We start from the raw sequence: 20,323 nt of genomic DNA on the forward strand, positions 1-20,323 counted from the left end.
GAAAGTAGGGAAAACCAATAGACTGTTCAGGTATGACCTAAATCAAATCCCTTATGATTATACAGTGAAAGTGAGAAATAGATTCAAGGTATTAGATCTGATAGACAGAGTACCTGAAGAACTGTGGACAGAGGTTTGTGACATTGTATAGGAGGCAGGGATTGAGACCATCTCCAAGAAAAAGAAATGCAAAAGGCAAAGTGGTTGTCTGCGGAGGCCTTACAAATAGCTGTGAAAAGAAGAGAAGTGAAAGGCAAAGAAGAAAAGGAAAGATATACCTATTGGAATGCACATTTCCAAAGAATAGCAAGGAGAGATAAGAAAGCCTTCCTCAGTGATCAGTGAAAAGAAATAGAGGAAAACAATAGAACGCGAAAGACTAGAGATCTCTTCAAGAAAATTAGAGGTTCCCAAGGGAACATTTCATACAAAGATGGCCTCAATAAAGGATAGAAATTGTATGGATCTAACAGAAGCAGAAGCTATTAGAAGCTATTAGCTATAAGAACAGGTGGCAAGAAAACACAGAAGAACTATACAAAAAAGATCTTCATGACCCAGATAATCATGATGGTATGATCACTCACCTAGAGCCAGACATCCTGGAAGGCAAAGTCAAGTGGGCCTTAGGAAGCATCACTATGAACAAAGCTAGTGGAGGTGATGGAATTCCAGTTGAGCTGTTTCAAATCCTAAAAGATAATGCTATGAAAGTGTTGCACTCAACATGCCAGCAAATTTGGAAAACTCAGCAGTGTCCACAGGACTGGAAAAGGTCCGTTTTCATTCCGGTCCCAAAGAAAGGCAATGTCAAAGAATGTTCAAACTATTGCACAGTTGCACACTAGCAAAGTAATGCTCAAAATTCTCCAAGCCAGGCTTCAGCAGTACGTGAACCGTGAACTTCCAGATGTTCAAGCTGGTTTTAGAAAAGTCAGAGGAACCAGAAACCAAATTGCCAACATCTGTTGGATCATCGAAAAAGCAAGAGAGTTCCAGAAAAACATCTACTTCTGCTTTATTGACTATGCCAAAGCCTTTAACTGTGTGGATCACAACAAACTGTGGAAAATTCTTCAGGAGATGGGAATACCAGATCACCTGACTTGCCTCCTGAGAAATCTGTATGCAGGTCAAGAAGCAACAGTTAGAACTGGAAATGGAACAACAGTTGGGTGCCAAATTGGGGAGGGAGTACGTCAAGGCTGTATATTGTCACCCTGCTTAATAAGTTATATGCAGAGTACATAATGAGAAATGCTGGACTGGATGAAGCACAAGCTTAAATCAAGATTGCTGGGAGAAATATCAATAACCTCAGATATGCAGATGACACCACCTTTATGGCAGAAAGCAAAGATCTAAAGAGCCTCTTGATGAAAGTGAAAGAGGAGAGTGAAAAAGGTGGCTTAAAACTCAATACTCAGAAAACTAAGATCATCGCATCTGGTCCCATCACTTCATGGCAAATAGATGGGGAAGCAATGGAAACAGTGATACTTTATTTTGGGGGGCTCCAAAATCACTGCAGATGGTGACTGCAGCCATGAAATTAAAAGATGCTTGCTCCTTGAAAGAAAAGTTATGACCAACCTAGACAGCATATTAAAAAGCAGAGACATTACTTTACCAACAAAGGTCCATCTAGTCAAAGCTATGGTTTTTCCAGTAGCCATGTATGCATGTGAGAGTTGGACTAAAAAGAAAGCTTAGTGCCAAAGAATTGATGCTTTTGAACTGTGGTGTTGGAGAAGACTCTTGAGAGTCCCTTGGAATGCCAGGAGATCCAACCAGTCCATCCTAAAGGAAATCAGTCCTGGAAATTCATTGGGCGTTCTAATGCTAAAGGTGAAACTCCCAATACTTTGGCTACCTGATGCTAAGAGCTGACTCATTTGAAACAACCCTGATGCTGGGAAAGATTGAAGGTGGGAGGTGAAGGGGACAACAGAGGATGAGATGGTTGGATGGCATCACTGACTCAATGGGCATGAGTTTTAGTAAACTCTGGGAGTTGGTGATGGACAGGGAGGCCTGGCATGCTGCTGCAGTCCATGGGGTCACAAAGAGTCAGACGCAACTGAACTGACTGAATCATTCACAAAAGCTAACTTTTATGTCACCTTTACAGTATCTTATTCTTACTGCTCTCAAATGTGATACTTCATTTATCTGCCCTCAAGCCAGTAGAGTTCAGTACCTTGAATACTATTTTAAAGAAGATTTTAAGCACTGAAGGGTGGATTTTGATATTCAAACTATGATAATTTATTAAACTGGTTAAAGTAGTGTTTGAAGTGAAAGAGGCATAAGTGGTGAAGGAAGTAGAGATGCAGTTCGATTAGCAGAACAGCAGTAATGGCTAGAACGGGGTCACGGGCCCATGGAGATTTAGTACACCATTCTCTGTTCCTCTATGACTATTTGAAATTTTCTCTAATAAAACATTAAAGACCTCATTATCATGACATACTGCCATCTGTGATGCAAAACGTTTAATATCTTTTAGAAATAATATCTTTGAAAGTCTTTTTTTGTTGGAAACTGATCTCTGAATAGAAGTGTCTGTAAGAGTGAACATCTCAGAAAGTAACTTTTAAATATATAAGCAGACTCGTGCAGATATTCCTTTAGATCTTGAATTTGACTTAATGACATAACAGCCCCTATTGTACACTTAGTTCCGTAATATTGACTTTCAGTTTGATAATGAATAAATTACCAAGATGATTTGAAATATCTGGCACAGTTTGAAGGAGGTCTGGAATAAGGCCCACCTTCCTTATCAGGGCACAGCACCAGGTAGGTGTGTAACACTTATTTGTGGAACTGATTGCTGAAGCAATTCGCATCCAAGTACCCACTCAGGACCAGACCTAGACTGCTGCTGCTGCTGCTAAGTCACTTTAGTCGTGTCCGACTCTGTGCGATCCCATAGACGGCAGCAAGCACACTGGAGCGGGTTGCCGTTTCCTTCTCCACTAGTAGGCCTAGACTACTAATTCTTAAAAAAACAGAACACTAGAGGGCAATCTTCACATTGAGAACAAATGGAAAGGTATAGCTGGTGACTAGGAGTCAGACTGACACTTGTAAATAAATTATGTTAGGTTAACCTTCATATATTTTATGTAACCTCTACTATTGGTGTAGCTTGAAAAAATTAAAATCATTTAGATAGGCCTTGTATAAGTATATATATATTTATCTTTTCATAGAATATACAGTATGGATTATATTACATCTGAAATTTAATTTTTTTAGACATTGATCTAATAAGATATTCTTTGACAATCTTGGAAACCTAAATTAGGAGACAGAAAATTGAAATCCAAGCTTGAATTGGTTAACTAAACTCTCTGCAAACATACACCCCCAAAGTCCAGAGCAGTTTAAATGCATCACAGGGACTCGCTTCTTTTCCTGTTTCACTGGAACCTATTTTCCTTCCCAAATAATGGCTATGATGAATCGAAGGCCATGGGTTCCTCAGTTTCCAGATAACCAAACCAGCCTTTTATCAGTTGTTTTCCTGCCACCACTTTTTTTTTTTTCTTTCCTAATACCTTATTTGAATTTGTGTTTTATTCCTGTGATGCATTTTCTTCTCTTTGTCCAGGTGACATCCGCCAGCATCCCAGAGCCCCAAAAGATATCACATTGATGAGTCCCTTTATATAACATTTCTGGGTAACAGAAGTTTAAAAACTGAGAATGCATTAGCGATTCCTTGGGGGATTAGAAACCACAGGAGGAAGGGAAGGAGGTAGGAGGAAGTTGAGTGTCATTATTGAAGGATGACTCAGGGAATCCCTATGGTGATAAAATGTTCAGTGTCTTGACTGTGGTGGTGGGAACACAAGCCTACACAGGTAGTAAAATTGTATAGAACTAAACACACACATATACAGACACAAGTTCAAGTGAAACTGGAGAAATCTAAATATGATTGTTGAATTGTGTCTTTGTGAATGTCCTGGTTCTACCATTAAACTGTAGTTTTGCAAAATGTTAACACTAGGAAAGGTCAGGTAAAGTGTATACGGGATTGGTTTCTCTGTTTTATTTGTTGAAACCAAATGTGAATCTTTAGTTATCTCAAAGTAAAATTTCAATTAAAAGACAGTATAAAAAAGGTTAAAGAATTCAAATAATGCAGCTGCTTAGCCATTCAAATTTAAATATGTCTTCAGACTCCTAACTGATTTTTTTTCTGCTTGTTCAGACTTAAATTTTCTAGAACAATATTTGTCAAGTGGTTGTTTCTCGATCCTAAGACTATGGCTGAATCGTTGATCAAAATAATAAAACACAAGTTCCCTAAGGCAAAAGGGGAAAAAAAGTAATTTCCAAAGTAGATTGGCTATTTGAACAATTGCCACAAAAATTACAGTATTGGAGAGAAAAATGGTAATGCTGGGAAAGCACAAGTCTTTCCTCACTTATCATGCTTTCAAAATATTTTGTCAGGCTGTATCAATGAAACATGAAATAGGTCATTAACCAGCATGTTTGTTCAGTTCATGGGGGAGCATTGGTAATAAAATTTTTATTTTTCCCACCCTACATATGCTAAACTCTTCTATGATCCTTTGTCACCTCTTTTCTCACATTATTATCAGGCCTGTCACTGCCAAGTGTCCTGGGCTTTATCTTCTCTGGAGGCCTGACTTCTCCAACCTGAATCAAGTAACAACGTATTGTCTAAATACCTAAAAGCAAAAAAAAAAAAAAAAAAGTTTAGATGCCTCCGACCTCAGACCCACCACCCAGAATCACCTCTGACTCCAGATGACCAGTGGAAACATTTTCATCAATGGCTTCTAGCAAAGAATTATTTTCAGGAATCAGATGAACTTTGAGGTTGCACCTAAGTAAAGGGGAGATTAGATTAATGAATCATCATAGGATAAGCTCTACTGTGGTAACAACCACTGAATCTTTTTTTTTTTTTATTTTATTTTATTTTTAAACATTACATAATTGTATTAGTTTTGCCAAATATCAAAATGAATCCGCCACAGGTATACATGTGTTCCCCATCCTGAACCCTCCTCCCTCCTCCCTCCCCATACCATCCCTCTGGGTCGTCCCAGTGCACTAGCCCCAAGCATCCAGTATCGTGCATCGAACCTGGACTGGCAACTCATTTCATACATGATATTTTACATGTTTCAATGCCATTCTCCCAAATCTTCCCACCCTCTCCCTCTCCCACAGAGTCCATAAGACTGTTCTATACATCAGTGTCTCTTTTGCTGTCTCGTACACAGGGTTATTGTTACCATCTTTCTAAATTCCATATATATGCGTTAGTATACTGTATTGGTGCTTTTCCTTCTGACTTACTTCACTCTGTATAATAGGCTCCAGTTTCATCCACCTCATTAGAACTGATTCAAATGTATTCTTTTTAATGGCTGAGTAATACTCCATTGTATATATGTACCACAGCTTTCTTATCCATTCATCTGCTGATGGACATCTAGGTTGCTTCCATGTCCTGGCTATTATAAACAGTGCTGCGATGAACACTGGGGTACACGTGTCTCTTTCCCTTCTGGTTTCCTCAGTGTGTATGCCCAGCAGTGGGATTGCTGGATCATAAGGCAGTTCTATTTCCAGTTTTTTAAGGAATCTCCACACTGTTCTCCATAGTGGCTGTACTAGTTTGCATTCCCACCAACAGTGTAAGAGGGTTCCCTTTTCTCCACACCCTCTCCAACATTTATTATTTGTAGACTTTTGGATCGCAGCCATTCTGACTGGTGTGAAACGGTACCTCATAGTGGTTTTGATTTGCATTTCTCTGATAATGAGTGATGTTGAGCATCTTTTCATGTGTTTGTTAGCCATCTGTATGTCTTCTTTGGAGAAATGTCTATTTAGTTCTTTGGCCCATTTTTTGGAAAATATGGAACGCTTCACGAATTTGCATGTCATCCTTGCTCAGGGGCCATGCTAATCTTCTCTGTATCGTTCCAATTTTAGTATATGTGCTGCCGAAGCGAGCACAACCACTGAATCTTAAGGTGGCAAGATATGAGCCCCACCACCACCTCTACCACACACTGACAAGTTTTTGTGAAAACTGGAGAAAATGGAGTGAAATCTGTAGTTTAGTTGACAGTATTATGTCAGTGGCAGTTCCCTGGAGTAATACTGACCTGTAGTTAGATGTGATACCTCCATGGGGGAAGCTGGATGAAGAGTTCAGGGATGCTCTGTACTATATTTGCAACTTTGTGGGAGTCCAGAGTGATCTCAACACAGGTCAGCATTTCTCTCTCACCTACCCCACTTGCCCATCTACAAGGCAGCTGGGGGTTCTTCTTTGTGTTGTGGATTCAGGCTGACAGATCAGCTCTTTATAGAGAGTTTGGGAGGGCCCGGGCCTGGCACATGAGTGCCCCTGCCCAAAAGCGACACCAGGACGGCCTTTCAGCAGGTACCCAGACCTAGTAGTCATGCGGGCAGGCAAAGGGGGAGGAAGGGAGAGTCAGTGACGTCTTCGCATGTGCTCAGAATGTGGTAAGCTAGAAATATTTAGCAAATACCATGACTGACTCACACTGAAGCAAGCAGTGAGCTGCAGAACAAGCTCTGGTGTTCTAAATACAAATTCAGAGCCTGTCAACAAGAAATTTGAGGAGGACCTATGCACCTTAAAGAATAAACGTCTTTCCCCCAGGTGAATTCAGGCTCTACTACTCATTTAATGGTTGACTTTGAGTCCATTACATCTCCCCTAAGCTTTAGTTCCTTCCTTGGAAAATGAGTTTGTTAAGATTAAAGGAGATCACACATGAAATGTTCTGTGTGAAGTGTATGTGGAGGTGCATGAATAGCAAGTGTACAACACACATTAGTATTCCTAGTGCCTTTACTGTTTCTGCTACTGTTGTTTGGTTATTATTCTTTTTATCCACTATCATTTCCCATTCGGTCTATCAAGGCTGTATGTTGAAGGAGAAATAGAGGGGGTAGGCATGCTGAAAGTTAAAGGCATGTACTTACTAATTAGTCAACTGAACCCTTATTCACTCCTATTAGATCTTGATTCTTATCTTCTCACCCATCCAGTTCGGTCTCTTTGAAGCATATTGAACCTAAGCATATTGTTACTATTATAAGGGCAAGTACAGAATAGCAGTTTAAAAGGAATGACTCTGGAACCCAGCAACCTGAATCTGCATCAGCTTTCCTAGTTTACTGGGCTTCCTTGGTGGCTCAGATGGTAAAGATTCTGCCTGCAATGAGGGAGACCGGGTTCAGTCCCTCGACTGGGAAGATAACCTGGGGAAGGGAACAGCTACCCACCCCAGCAGTTTTGCCAGGAAAATTCCACAAACAGAGGAGTCTGGCGGGCTATAGCCCATGGGGTCGCAAAGAGTCAGACATGATTGAGTGACTGACACTTTCACAATTTACTAACTGTGTGACACTGGGCACCTTCCTTAACCTCTCTGTGCCTTAGTTTTTTCATCCATAGAACTGGCTGTTGCAGGGATTGAGTTTGTATTGTGTACAAAACAGCAGGGAAACTGTCAGTCACAGAAAACGTGTCCTTCTTCTCTCGCTAACCAAATAGACAAATAATAGGAAAACATGTAAACTTGTTCATATACAATCATATAATGGAGCTCATAGGAGGCTTCCGTGGGGGCTCAGCGGTAAAGAATCTGCCTGCAGTGTAAGAAACGAAGGAGACTCAAGTTCAATCCCTGGGCCAGGATGATCCCCTGGAAGAGAAATGGCAACCACTCCAGTATTCTTGCCTGGATAATTCCATGGACAGAGGAGCCTGGAGGGCTACAGTCCATGGGGCCGCAAAGAGTTGGACACGACTAAGTGACTGACACACACACACACACACACAGTGGAACTCACGACCGCTCAAAAATTTTAAGAATCCCAGTTTAGGTAGAGAGAATAAGCAAAGATGTATAACTGACTGAGTGAAATGAAGCTGCTTTCATAATTTTTTTTTTTTAATTTAAGAAGACCTAGGATTTTCTATGGGTGCTGAATAGTCTCAGACTTCACACAGGTTTCTCCTGCTTTGGTTGATGATGTGATTTTTTCATATGAGGCAGCAATGACCATCCTTATTCCGACAGAAAAGGGACCCCTCTTTCCCTGTCATGGTACAGAAGGGTAAGTTGTATTGGTAGCTGGTAATGCCCCAGCAACTTGTTCACTTTCTCATGGCTGCTGGCAGAGGGACTAATCCCAGATCCTTTTATTAGGATGACTTTTAAACAACTACATCTCTTGTGCTCTTACTGCATTTCATCAAAGGCTAAAACAAAAACCTATCTAATCTGTCAGAAGGGCCAATCTAATCTGCCCTATTAACTGTGTTTGTGGAAGAAAATGCTTTGTAACCTTATATATCATAAACTCAACACATGAAACCAATGTAAAATGTTCCTGAAATTGCAAATATTGACCCATGTCTTTTTCTCCTCAAGCAAATAAACTTGGGACACAAAACACATCGTCTGTTATCAAAGGAGAATAATAGAAAAAATAGGGTCCAATTGTTTATCCCACCACATCCACTTATTCCATAAGACCCATCACAAAACCCAAGCTGCCTAGAAACATGTTTTATGTAGCATATTTTTAATATTGTTTCAAAATTATATTGACCACTTTACATTTACATGTAGTTGAGTATATCATGTAGCCTCAATCACATGTTCCCATAGCCCATACTGTTTCTTAACCTTTAATTTCTCTCAGGATAGCATCCAAGCATTTGAATTCCCTGGGGAGCTTGTTAAAGATGCAGGTTCCCAGGCCCTGCCCCAGACCCTCTGAATCAGATTTCTGGGCCTGGAACTCAGGAAATCACATTTTAATCCAGCCTTCCAGATGATTTTTGAATTGCTACAGTGCTACCAAACCAGATCTTCAGTAATATAATCATAATTATGGTTTAAATATGGTAAACATATGACTTATAGTTCATAAGTCAAAGTATATAACCCTAGAAAAGAATTACAAATATTAATAAAATATAATCTTTGTGAAGATGTGGATATTTGGAATAGTAACTATTAGGATGATATACTTTAACTTATGGACTGTATAAGTATAATTGATCAATAGAAGAATAAATAGCTATAAATATATAGAGATATTTAACTTAAATTCTCTACAATGCAAATGGTAAATATATTTCAAAAGACAAAAATAGTTAAGGTTTTCTGTGACCCTAGTGAATCCTGAAAAAAGTATGTATTTTTTATGAACAAGAGACTAAGAGAGAGTTAATCTTATTTAATTTTTCAATTTGTTTTGCTTTACTTAAGATATTTTCTCTAATGGGTAGTATAGCAGTTTTGAAAATATTAAAGTGCTGAAGAAAATGTTTCTTCACATTAAAATGCAAATCTCAGTAAAAGCAAAAAGAGAAGTATCACCCTTAATTTTGATTGAAATGATAGCTCAAGCCTGATGACAACGTCTTCCTAAGCCCTGCTTGCCAGAGCGTCTTCCAAGAACACTGGCCCCACGTGATGCGCCTCTAGGGACAGGTTCCATTTTTCCAAATATATTTGCAAATTGCTCCAGGCTTTCTCTCCTGGCCCCCACCCCAGTGCTTCAAAAAGTACATTTTCACATTAAAAAGACTGAGTAGTCCTGCGGGAAAGAAGCTTGGTTGACTTTGATCAGCAAGGCATTTTTCAACCTTATTTGTCTCCTAACCATGCCCCTCCTCTTACTTTAAATCACTTCTGTTACTTCTGGAGCAGTTCCTCAGAACAGGCACACTTGGACTTATAATAAGCCACCTTGAAAGTGTCTGTTCAGTCTATGGGGTTTCATTGATTTCCTGTATCTGCTGGATTAGTTGAGTTTACCCTGCACCTCCATCCAGGCCGTGGGTCATCAGTGGCAGGAAACTTAGGACCACTCCCATTCCCACTGCCAGAAAGCAAACTCAGAGCCCATGCCCTCATCACCAGCATAGCCCGGCATAGCAGAACAAGAAGTCAGCTCGGTGCTTCCGGACTGACAGCTTTTCTCTCTTTAAGATCCCCAACAAAGGTGATTTCCCAGTCTCCTTTCCTAAACGATGTTATCTTGCCCATCTCATAAATCACAGATTTCTGTCTAATGTGCTCCCTGTAATCTGTGGTCACCTAGGGTAATACCTTCCAAGGCCCCATATTTGTGGTTCTAGAGTGGCTGAGTTGTGAAATACAACACACTGAGAGTCTTTCAACATTTCAGTGTAAAATATTTTTTTCTTAAATAATCTAACTGCTCTGCAGTCCAATAGCAAAATCTTTCCGTACCAACACCCCACTGGGTTTCCAGTTTTTGTCAGCACATCTTATTCACCACTGTCCTTGGTGCCCAGAATAATAATGTAGTTCACAAGGACAAGTAGTCGGCGCTTGATGAATACTTGCTGGAAGAATGAATTAGGCAGAAACCCAATGATGACCCACATAAAGGCTCTTCAACACATAGCATCTCTGAGATTGACCCACCAAAATCATACCCGTTCCCTTCCTCACCCTGTCACTCTAGGACCAGTAAACCTCCTGAAACTCATGGAACAGATTCCAAACCCCTGTTTTTTCTGGGTGGGGTGCAGAATTGAGCAGGGGAAAGGTCAAGATCTTCTCCAAACACCCATAGGATACTGTGTGTGGGCACCCCTCTAAGGTCTCTGTCCCAATGAATGAAAAGGGTTCTCAGTCCATCAGTCACTAAAGGAAAACCACCATACAGAATAAGGGATTTATCAGAATAAACAGAACAGAGAAGAAACACAACCCAGAGTAGAGGAATGATCACAGAGCCACCAAGAATTCCAGAGTCTATATGCAAGCAAGCCCTCCTTAAGCCTGGTCGTGCCTGTGTCCACTGGGATTCACATATGATGGAGGTTGTCAGAGAAACTCAGGAAGAAGTCCCTACATTTTCTTTGAATCTGAGTGTTTCAACTTCCTCCAAGAAGACTCCTCTCAAAAAGGAAAGTGACACAACCAACTGAATCACAACCCTGGTTGCAAAGGGATGAATAGGATAGAGCATGCTGACTTTCTTCAGTGATGACCTGGAGGAACCCTCTGAGTGCATGTCCAGATCTTAGAGAGAGGCTATGAGTAAATTCTGAAAGTGTATGTCCCCTAAATTTCAGGTCACATGAGTGGTTGTAAATGCTCACTTGGGGCCTCTATAATGCTAACGGAGCAGCACGAATGAGAAACTTCTCTCCTTCCCCCAGCTTCTTGCACATCTTCAGTACATGGACAGATGGAGAACCCAGTGTAGGCTCTGCAGAGAACTCTGTTTGTGGTGGAAGACGGTGAGAACCTGGTTCCCTGAGAAGCAAGCCAGACTCTCCATGAGTCCCAGAGGCAGGGAGTTCACCACCTTTTCTGCTCAGGAGAGTGGAATCTAGTACTTAAAGCCTCAAACCTTGGGGGTGAAAGTGTTCCCTCAGATGCTTGTGAGCAGGACTTTGGGGGAGGCTAGAGGTTCTCTGCGTACACAGGTGAGGGCCAGAGGGTGAGCCGTTTGTTTTGCAAAATAGGAAGTTGACTCTATGATGACAAGACCTCTATAGACAAGAAGTTTGGACTTTTAGGACCTATCTCTCTGAGAAGTGTTAGGCATGTCCACACGGGTTGGACATGCACCTGACCTAGAATTTTATTTATTCTTAATTTTTTAACTGAGGGAACCAATTTATGATGATATGTGTTTCATGTGTGCATCATTTTGTTTCTGTGACTATGTATACTACAGTGTGCTCACTAGAAAAATTTAATTTCCACCCATCACCTTACACTTAGTCTTCTGTACCCATTTCACTCTCTTCTTGCCTCTTCAGCTCTTATAACCACTACTCTGTTCTCTGTAGCTATATGTTTGATTTTGTTTGCTCATTTACTCTGTTTGTATTTATTTGGGGCAACTAGCATTTTATAGAAAATAATCTGAGAGAGGAACTAGGCACTCTGATAAAAATAAATTTAGAATTAAAATGGACTCTGCAAGTGATTTCATTCAAATATGTTCTTTGACAGGCCAGAAAACATGCTAGGAGGGAAATATGGGAAGTTGCTTAGGGGTTTCTTCCCAAACCATAGCACTAAGTATGTTCCAGTGGATTCTGCCTTAGCCCTGGAATTTGAAGGTGGGATCTGGACCTTGAGGAGGACCCCCATGGATTATGGGATAGCCAATGCTAAAATGTCCAGAGCCTTATTGCTCTAGAGATTTAAAAGCCATGTTGTGATCTCCAGAACAAGGCACCTGCTTCAGGAGCAGTGGGAAATACCTCCCCTCTAACCCCAAGACCGGAATTCTGCCCCACTGAGTGCTTGGAACTGCAGTGCCAGCCAGTTAGCCCCAAGAAGCCCCTAGGTAGTCCGTGCCTCTCTAAGACTCTCAGCTGCCTGCTCTCGGAGCCCCATGGACACCTGGGTTATGTTAGCACAAGAATATCCCTCTCTTTCCCTTCCCCTGTGAGCTGTTTCACAGTAGTGAGTTGTAGTAAGAATCAGACTTGGCAGCCATCTGAAATAATTTTTTTTTTTTTTAATGAAAGATGGTCATTAACCCAGTACACTGACAGGTTAAAGGCCCAACTCCTGCTTGATACTAGGGCAGCCTCTGAGAAGGCCCTTGATGGGCCTCTTCTGGTAAGAGTTCTCCAGCAGCACCTGAGAGCGATGGTGGGTGAGGTCTTCTTAGGCATGACCTTCCTCAATTAATCATGACTTTGCTGTAAGCCTCTCTAGAAATACTGAATCATTAGAATTGAAAGAATAAATATTATAAGGTTCAAAGGAGAATAATCACAGAGAAATGCTCAGCTGGGATCTAGGCTTCACAGAGGCACCTCCTTTTCTATCAGTTCTCTACCTGCCCAAGTCATGTCCCCACTTACCACTAACATTCTTCCCTCAAGCCTCACTCTTCAGAGAAGACTGGCTCTTTTGTTCATTGATCTGTTCTAAATACAGTTACTGAGACCCAAGAAATGTACTCGACATCAGGGATACAACCATGGCATGATACATCTCTGTCCTCATTGAACCTACAGCTGGTGGGAAATCCTGATGATAACAGTATAGGGTGAGAAGTGCTTTCCAGGTGGTGCTAGTGGTAAAGAACTCTCCTGCCAATGCAGGAGACATAAGAGACTCAGGTTCAATCCCTGGGTTGGGAAGATCCCCTGGAGAAGGAAATGGCAACCCACTCCAGCATCCCACTCTTGCCTGGAGAATCCCATGGACAGAGGAGCCTGGCAGGCTACAGCCCAGAGGATTGCACAGCGTCGGACATGACAAGAGTGACTTAGCACGCACACATAGATGGTAGGAGAAGACACAGCAGTGACATGTAACTCTGTCTCAGAAGGTCAGGAAGAGCATCCTACAGGAAATGATGTTTTCACTAAGATCTTAGGAATTAACCAGTCACTTGTCAAACGTGAAGGGTCCACTACTATACAGGGAGATGGTGGACCTGCGGATATGTATAGGGAGATGGTGTACCTTCATATAGAACAGCTTGTCTGCAAAAGCTCAGAGGTAATAGAAGACACACAGTTCATTCAGAAATCGGAAAGATTAAGATGATTTAGATTAAGGGAAAGAAGAGAGCATTAGAAATGGGAGACATGAGACTGGGGTACCAGTATTGGCAAAGAGATAGATTAACAGTGGCCTTGAACAAGTCACTTCTTTCTGGTCCTCATGTCCCCATCTGTAATATAAAGGGACTGGCCTAAAGGGCAATGGAAAGGAAATGATCAGAAAGCCCCTGCCCCTGTGACACTGGCACAAAGGTCCTCCAAGGACTCTTGCTGGAAGGGTCAGGACAGTCACCTTGGTCTCAGTCTGTGAAGCCACTTCAAGTTCCTACAGTCACATGGCAGGAGAAAACTGGGAGGCAGTGGAAACTTTCATGAGACTTGGAGCCACCCGGGTTGCTACTGAGTCCTGTTATCACAGGGAGACATTTGTATAGTACTCATTCCTTGATAGTCTGTCTCTGAAACATTTCTTTAAACCTGGGGAAGGGCAAATACTTAGGTGCGATTGCATGGCACTGTGAAAGAACTTTGTTTAATGAGTGGAAAACAAATACAGATTGGAACTTGCTAAAATTGTGGTGTATAGGATAAGAAGCAATGTTTACCAAGATTCTTAGACTTCTGCTATACTTAGTAGGTGCTTAGTGATGGTGTTGGCTTTATATATATTCATTGTTTATTAAATGGTTATATAATATATGTATATAGTAGTCCTGATATTACATGTTTGTTACATGGGACTTGTTACTGTTTGATTTCTCAAAAAATGTAGTCTTGGACTGGGTTCCCAACACGTTGACTCAAATGCAGGGGTTGTTTTCCCCCATGTAAATGATTCTCTTCTGATTTGAACATTATCTGTGGCAGTTGTCAAACAAATGTGAGTCAAGATAAATCCAAATTATCACATCAAAACATGTTGTAATCAAGGTCATAGACTGAACACATGCTTTATCTTTCATCTGCTGAGGTCTTGGTGCTGCTTTTGAACAACATTACGAATACTGCTTAAATACACAGCTTGAAGTCAAACAGAATGGCTACTGGAAGAAATTGGTCCATAAATGATGTACGTGATAATTGATTTCATTTCAGAGGAAGCTGCTGTCTGTGGTTAAATAAACATAAGATATGTACCTCTTGCAGAACTGTAGCCCAGTCTTTTAAACTACACACAAAAACCATTGAAAAATACATTGGTAAGTGAGATTGTTGTAGTTTTCTGTTCAGTCACTAAGTCATGTCCGACCGTTTGTGACCCCATGGACTGCAGCATGCCAGGCTCCTCTATCCTCCACTGTCTTGCATTAAATGAAACAAAGAAGTTAGGTTTGGGAAGGTTATAGTTTGGTTTCATGCAAACACATGTAAGCTTTTCAGCTGGTCTGACACCTGGAACAGACAGCACAACCATAATCAGTCAGGCTGTGGATCATTTCACCTCCACTCACCCAAACAAGAGATGTGACCCGAGAAAGACATTTGTGAGGTGGGGAGAATTCAGGTAAGAATTCCAAAGCAAGAGAGTTTGAAAGCAGCCAGTTTGCCAGTTGTCTCACAAACTGAAAATTAGAGAAGGCCATGTGTGCTATCTGGAACAGGAACATAAGTGTAATGTCACCAACCCCTTCTTCAGTTTAGAGGTCACCAGTGTTCATCTCCAGATCATGTATTCTAACCCCCTACTCAACTCCCCACTTTTTCTCTGATAACAGCTCCAGAAATCACCGCAAGGTAGAGCATTGACCTGGTGAATCAAGCCCCAGTAGAGGGTATCGGGTGGATTCTAGTCTGGGAATACAGGGGCATGTCACAAAGCTGACCCTTCATGGCCAAGCTCCCACTGTTCACATACCCAGCTGTTACCTGGTTTGGAAGCTCACCCTCCCACACTGGGTCAGGGTAGACATAGGCACCTAGCACCTATTAGAACCCAGACCAACCTCTCAGGCCACAAGTTACTCCCAGGGCTCTGGATGCTTCTCAAACAAAATGTTTTCTTATACCACTTGCCTTGACACTGGAGTGGATGGCAAAACCTTCTAAGGAGACTCGTCTTTAATGCCTGCAAACCTTCTTAGAAAGGGGCATATCTACTTTTCAGGCCTTTGAGATAATTTCTGTTCTGATACTGACCAAGGTGACTCTTTAAGATCATTTCTGCAAGAACAAGGGCATTGAACAATGTTCTGAACCTCTCCCAGGCATCTGCCACAACTCATTCTAGAAATCCTAAATCAAAAACTCAACTTTCCCATTTATGGTCCATATAAGGGTGGCACATTTCTGCCAAAAATAAGTGTAGGGTCTGGTGTAGAATTTCCGTTTGATTCTTGAAGATGACTGGCCAAATAAGAAAGAGAAAGGAAAACAGTTTATGAAGAACCCCTGTTAGCACCTGCTCCACTGTAATGTCTGCTTCTTAGCTGCCACAGAGTTCTATAAATGTGACTTCATACCACACATGCACATCGTGCACCCAAATGTAATGTGCTATTTGCTGTTGTCATATAGCTGGCCGTGTGCACTCTGGCATTTAAAGAAAACCAGCTTTTAAATGTTAGTATGGCATTTTTCTTCCAGCTTTTTGAATTTAATTTTTGCAACTGAGGTCTTAGGTCCTTATGCCACAGCCAATACAGTTCATTTTATTGTAGAAAGTTGCATTGATCTTGACAGTTCTCTTCTACTGAGTTGGCTAAAGAGGAAGAAAAGTGAAAGCATGTCAGTGTGTGATGTTCTAGCTTTGGAAATGAGGATAATTTAAGGACCTGTTTTGAAAAGATGGGTCTCCCTACTCTAAGGTTCACTATTATTGCTATTATTACAGTCACTTTGGAGTTGATAACTTAACCAAATGACTAGGAAGCTAAGAGAGTCCATAGCCTAAGAAGGGGATTAACCAAAGGAAAAAGGTCCTAACTTAACCTGTTGCAAGCGCCCTCCCCAAAATCTTCTTCTAAGGACGAGCATTGTCTGTATAGAAGTATTTAGTGATAATGATAATTTCTGTTGTCTTTGAATACATCTTTCCTTTTGTTTTTCACAGCAACTCAGAGAAATGGGCTCATTCTTTACAAATGAGGAAGGTTTAGGGGTCATGCTTACAGCCACTCAGATGACTGGCAAGATTGGTACTCACATCCAGACCTTTCAGTGTGGAGATTTAGAGCTTTTTCCTCATCTAGGTCACTACTTTCTAAGAAGCAGAAAATGGGCTCATTAAATTGTTAGGCCTTTTAAGAGTTACCATGCTGGCAGACGAATAGCATCTTCAAAATCCAGCTGTCTCCTTCATTGCAAGAGAGTTCATAAAACAGGCCTTTTCTCCTCACTTACACTGTCAGCTGTGAGACATAAAACTTCAGAATGCCTTAAAGGAGTAAGTTGGAATTCTGATGCTGTGAGCCTTTTAAATACCCCATTGTCTCAGAGGAGAGGGACAATCCAGGCTTTGTACTGCAGCACATTTTTCCTCAATCCCCGATCCCTGGAAGGCCCCCTTTCCTCAGAAGGGCTGTTGTGTTTTTCCTGCCACAACATCACTGTGACATATCTCACACTTAAGGCACAGCCTACTCAGCCCCATTCATGGATTCCTCTGGAAATTAATGTCCGCTCACCACCACCCCCTCAAAAAAAAAAAAAAAGTTCTGGCTTTGTCAAAAGAGTTATTGGAAATGGAACTTGTGAAAAACCTTACTATGTGATGTGAACCCAGACAATAATGTTTTGTAATAGTTCTGTTTGATGTGTACTGATGGGAATTAATCATTTTAGTTAACAGAATTGCTCTTTGTTATGTAAACTTGGTAAAGTCCGCCTCATCTGACCTCTTGCACTGGGGAATCCACTGTTCAAAACTGTCATCTTTCTGTGGGCAGCAGGATTCTTTTGGCAACTTCTGGAACCAAATTACCCCCTGAACTTGAAGTTCGTACTGCCACTGAGTTGGATGCCAAACCAAGCGAAGACTAAAATACTGTAAAGTATGTATATCCCCATGTCCCATTCCCTAAGAATTGGTTAAGTGGAGTGAGCATTATTTTCCCATTTCTCCATTTCATTTGTTGGTGTCTCAGATAGCCAAACTCTATCATAAATGATCGCAACCCTAGAAATACACTATTTCTAGATTAGATACATTTCTGTTCACTGTAGATATCCAGTGCTTGTGTATGTATAAATTGAATCCATTGGAGAAAATAGTTGGCCCTGGGTTGTATGCTTTTAGATTAGCTCTTTAAGAAGCAAATAAAGTAGGTTCCCACCTTCATCACCACCTCCCAAACCCCTGAAAAAGGAATTCCCTTACCATGTGGTTTCCCAGGCATCTCTGACATGGCTTGACCCAGCTCTTGCAGTCTCACTCAAGAGAGCTGTATTCCATAAAATCACCATCACCACGAAGACAGCCAGACTTAACTTTATTAGAACCTATTCTTCATTCTCTTTCTGCCCAGAAGAACTGGAATGACATAACCAGTCTCAGAAACCTTCCAAGACTCCTCCAAAGAAACAAGCTCATCTCCTAAGCTGCCAGCCTGCTAGAGTTGGTTGTGAAGGAGTCAGTTCCAATGTTTCCCTCAAGTATGAACCTAAGAATCCAGTTGATGGCCCCAAATTGTTTAGCTCTGAATCTTCCAAGAGCGACAAAGGCAATAATAATACATCAGTGTAACATAAGAAGAAAGAAAGCAGGAAAGAAAGGCATTCAGAATAACAAAGATCTGAGGTCAGGCCCCACCTCCACAGCTTACATCCCATCTGTGTGATGTGGTACAGGTTTTCAAATGTCTCAGGATTTCCTCTCTTCCGTAGTTAAGAGTGGTGTGTGATAGAAATGAAATGCCGTAGTGTGTGTCAACATTGGACTTCAGTGCATGGCACGTAGTAGGTATTTGACAAATGACGGCTGCTGAAATTACCAGTTACAGCTACTACTACTAACTCCTTTTTATGATTCAAACAAAGTCCATTCTCCATGTAGCGAAAATTAGGAAATAATATTAGGAAATAGATCATTTTTCTTTTCTAGATTTTTTTTACCCTTCTCCAAGATTTTTGTTTGTTTATTTTTGTTTTTCTGTTTTAGTTGTAGTGTAGTTGATTTACACTATTAGTTTCAGGTATATCACAAAATGAATCAGCTATACAAATATATACACACACACACATATATATATTTGTATCAACTCTTTTTTTATAGATACTTTTCCCATATAGGCCATCCCAAGTCTTAAGATAAGTAAATCTATAAATCTACTTTGGAATGCCTGTTGCCGTTCGTAAGAACACATGTGAAAATTAAATCATATGCTTTTTACAAGAAAATGATAACCTAGTGGAAAAGTACAAAAGCAAAGCATTCAGCCTCTAAGACTCCTTTCTTTGGGAGTGACAGAAAAAGCCCTTTACTGGTTTCACTCAGACTTTTATCTGCCATCTGAGTGGAACAAGATTAAAGTTCTGACCTGTACAGTTAGCACAATCGGTAATACCCTGAACGTAAAACATCGGGTGGGGGTATGACGTTTGTCAGGCACACAGCTCTCTTGTAACCCTACCTGGGTCTTCAGCATTCCCCATCCTTATCAGAAGTTCATAGAAAATACAGCACACTTGTTCGCCAGCTGCAGGCTTATACAGTGGCTCTTCCAAATAAAGGACATGGCAGGCGCAATCATTTGAAAACTTATCTGCCTCAATATCTGCAAGCCCATCAAATGTTCGCTAGTAAACAGGTAATCTGAACTGGTGGATTCCTGCAGATGGAGCGACTGAGGTGCCTTTGCCAGGGAGGGAGGGAGGAGTTGGCCTGATTCAGAGTGTGGATGCTGGGCCTCCCGGCTGCTCCACAGCCTCTCATGAAAGAACACAGGCGCTTTGGCACTGGTCATTGACAACCTGGACCTGTGGACTGGGGGCCCTGCCATGTCTGCCAGCCAAGACACTGGAGACCAGGTTGAAGCAGCAAGGCCACAGAGGAGATCCCCGCTCCTCCTCGTGTGGAGGAAACTCTGAGCATGGGTGATGTAGAGTTCTTTCTAACTCCTGTTGACCGTAACAGTGTATAAGCAGATGTATTTCAAACATATATTTGGGAAACAAAATTTCAAAACTGAGTTGATTTTCGTTGGTTTTAATAACATGTATCAGTTCATTTTTTAAATACAGAGAAATAGAAAGAAAACAAATGGTCTATAATCTTACTACACAAGGATTTCTCTTGACATCATTCTTGAAACTTTTACTCCAGCTGAACACACATGCAGCAAAGTATACAAAACAAAAATAGACAGCTTGGTGAATCTTCACAGGCTGAACACATGTTTGTTACTAGCACCAGCTCCCCAGCTCAAGAGAAAACATCTTCAGCCTCCCCTCATTTCTTTTTCTGCTTTTAGGGCACTGTCTACCTCCAAGGACAAACCTGATCTGGACTTTTCATGGCATAGATTAGCTTTGCCATGCCATTTTTTTTTCTTGATTTTAAAACAAATAATTAGGTCCATCTGATCAGAAAAAGTTTTAAGTACAGAAACATAAACCAAAAAGCAATATCCTTTCTCCCTACCCTGTATTTCCTAAAGGCCCATTAATAGATTTTCGGTTTTGTGGTTTGTTTTGTTTTTGATTTATTTCAGGAAAATGTTTGTGCCCTTTGCCAGAATTATTTCTCCTCCTCCTTCCTCTCCCCGCTCCTTCCTCCCCTTCTCCTCTTCTTCTTTGAATTTACACTCAACAGAT

The 20,323-nt window shown here is 41.1% G+C and overlaps 1 non-coding gene across 1 annotated transcript; it reads right to left on the reverse strand.

Annotated features, from left to right (window-relative positions):
• Nucleotides 1–5,908: 5,908 nt before the first annotated feature.
• On the reverse strand, nt 5,909–6,015 carry LOC133235792 (U6 spliceosomal RNA). Its single transcript, XR_009732657.1, has one exon. It is a non-coding gene; the product is annotated as a U6 spliceosomal RNA (small nuclear RNA).
• Between the last annotated feature and the right edge of the window lie 14,308 nt (nt 6,016–20,323).

This window comes from Bos javanicus, chromosome 22 (assembly GCF_032452875.1).
Source record: "Bos javanicus breed banteng chromosome 22, ARS-OSU_banteng_1.0, whole genome shotgun sequence".
Taxonomy (NCBI): domain Eukaryota; kingdom Metazoa; phylum Chordata; class Mammalia; order Artiodactyla; family Bovidae; genus Bos; species Bos javanicus.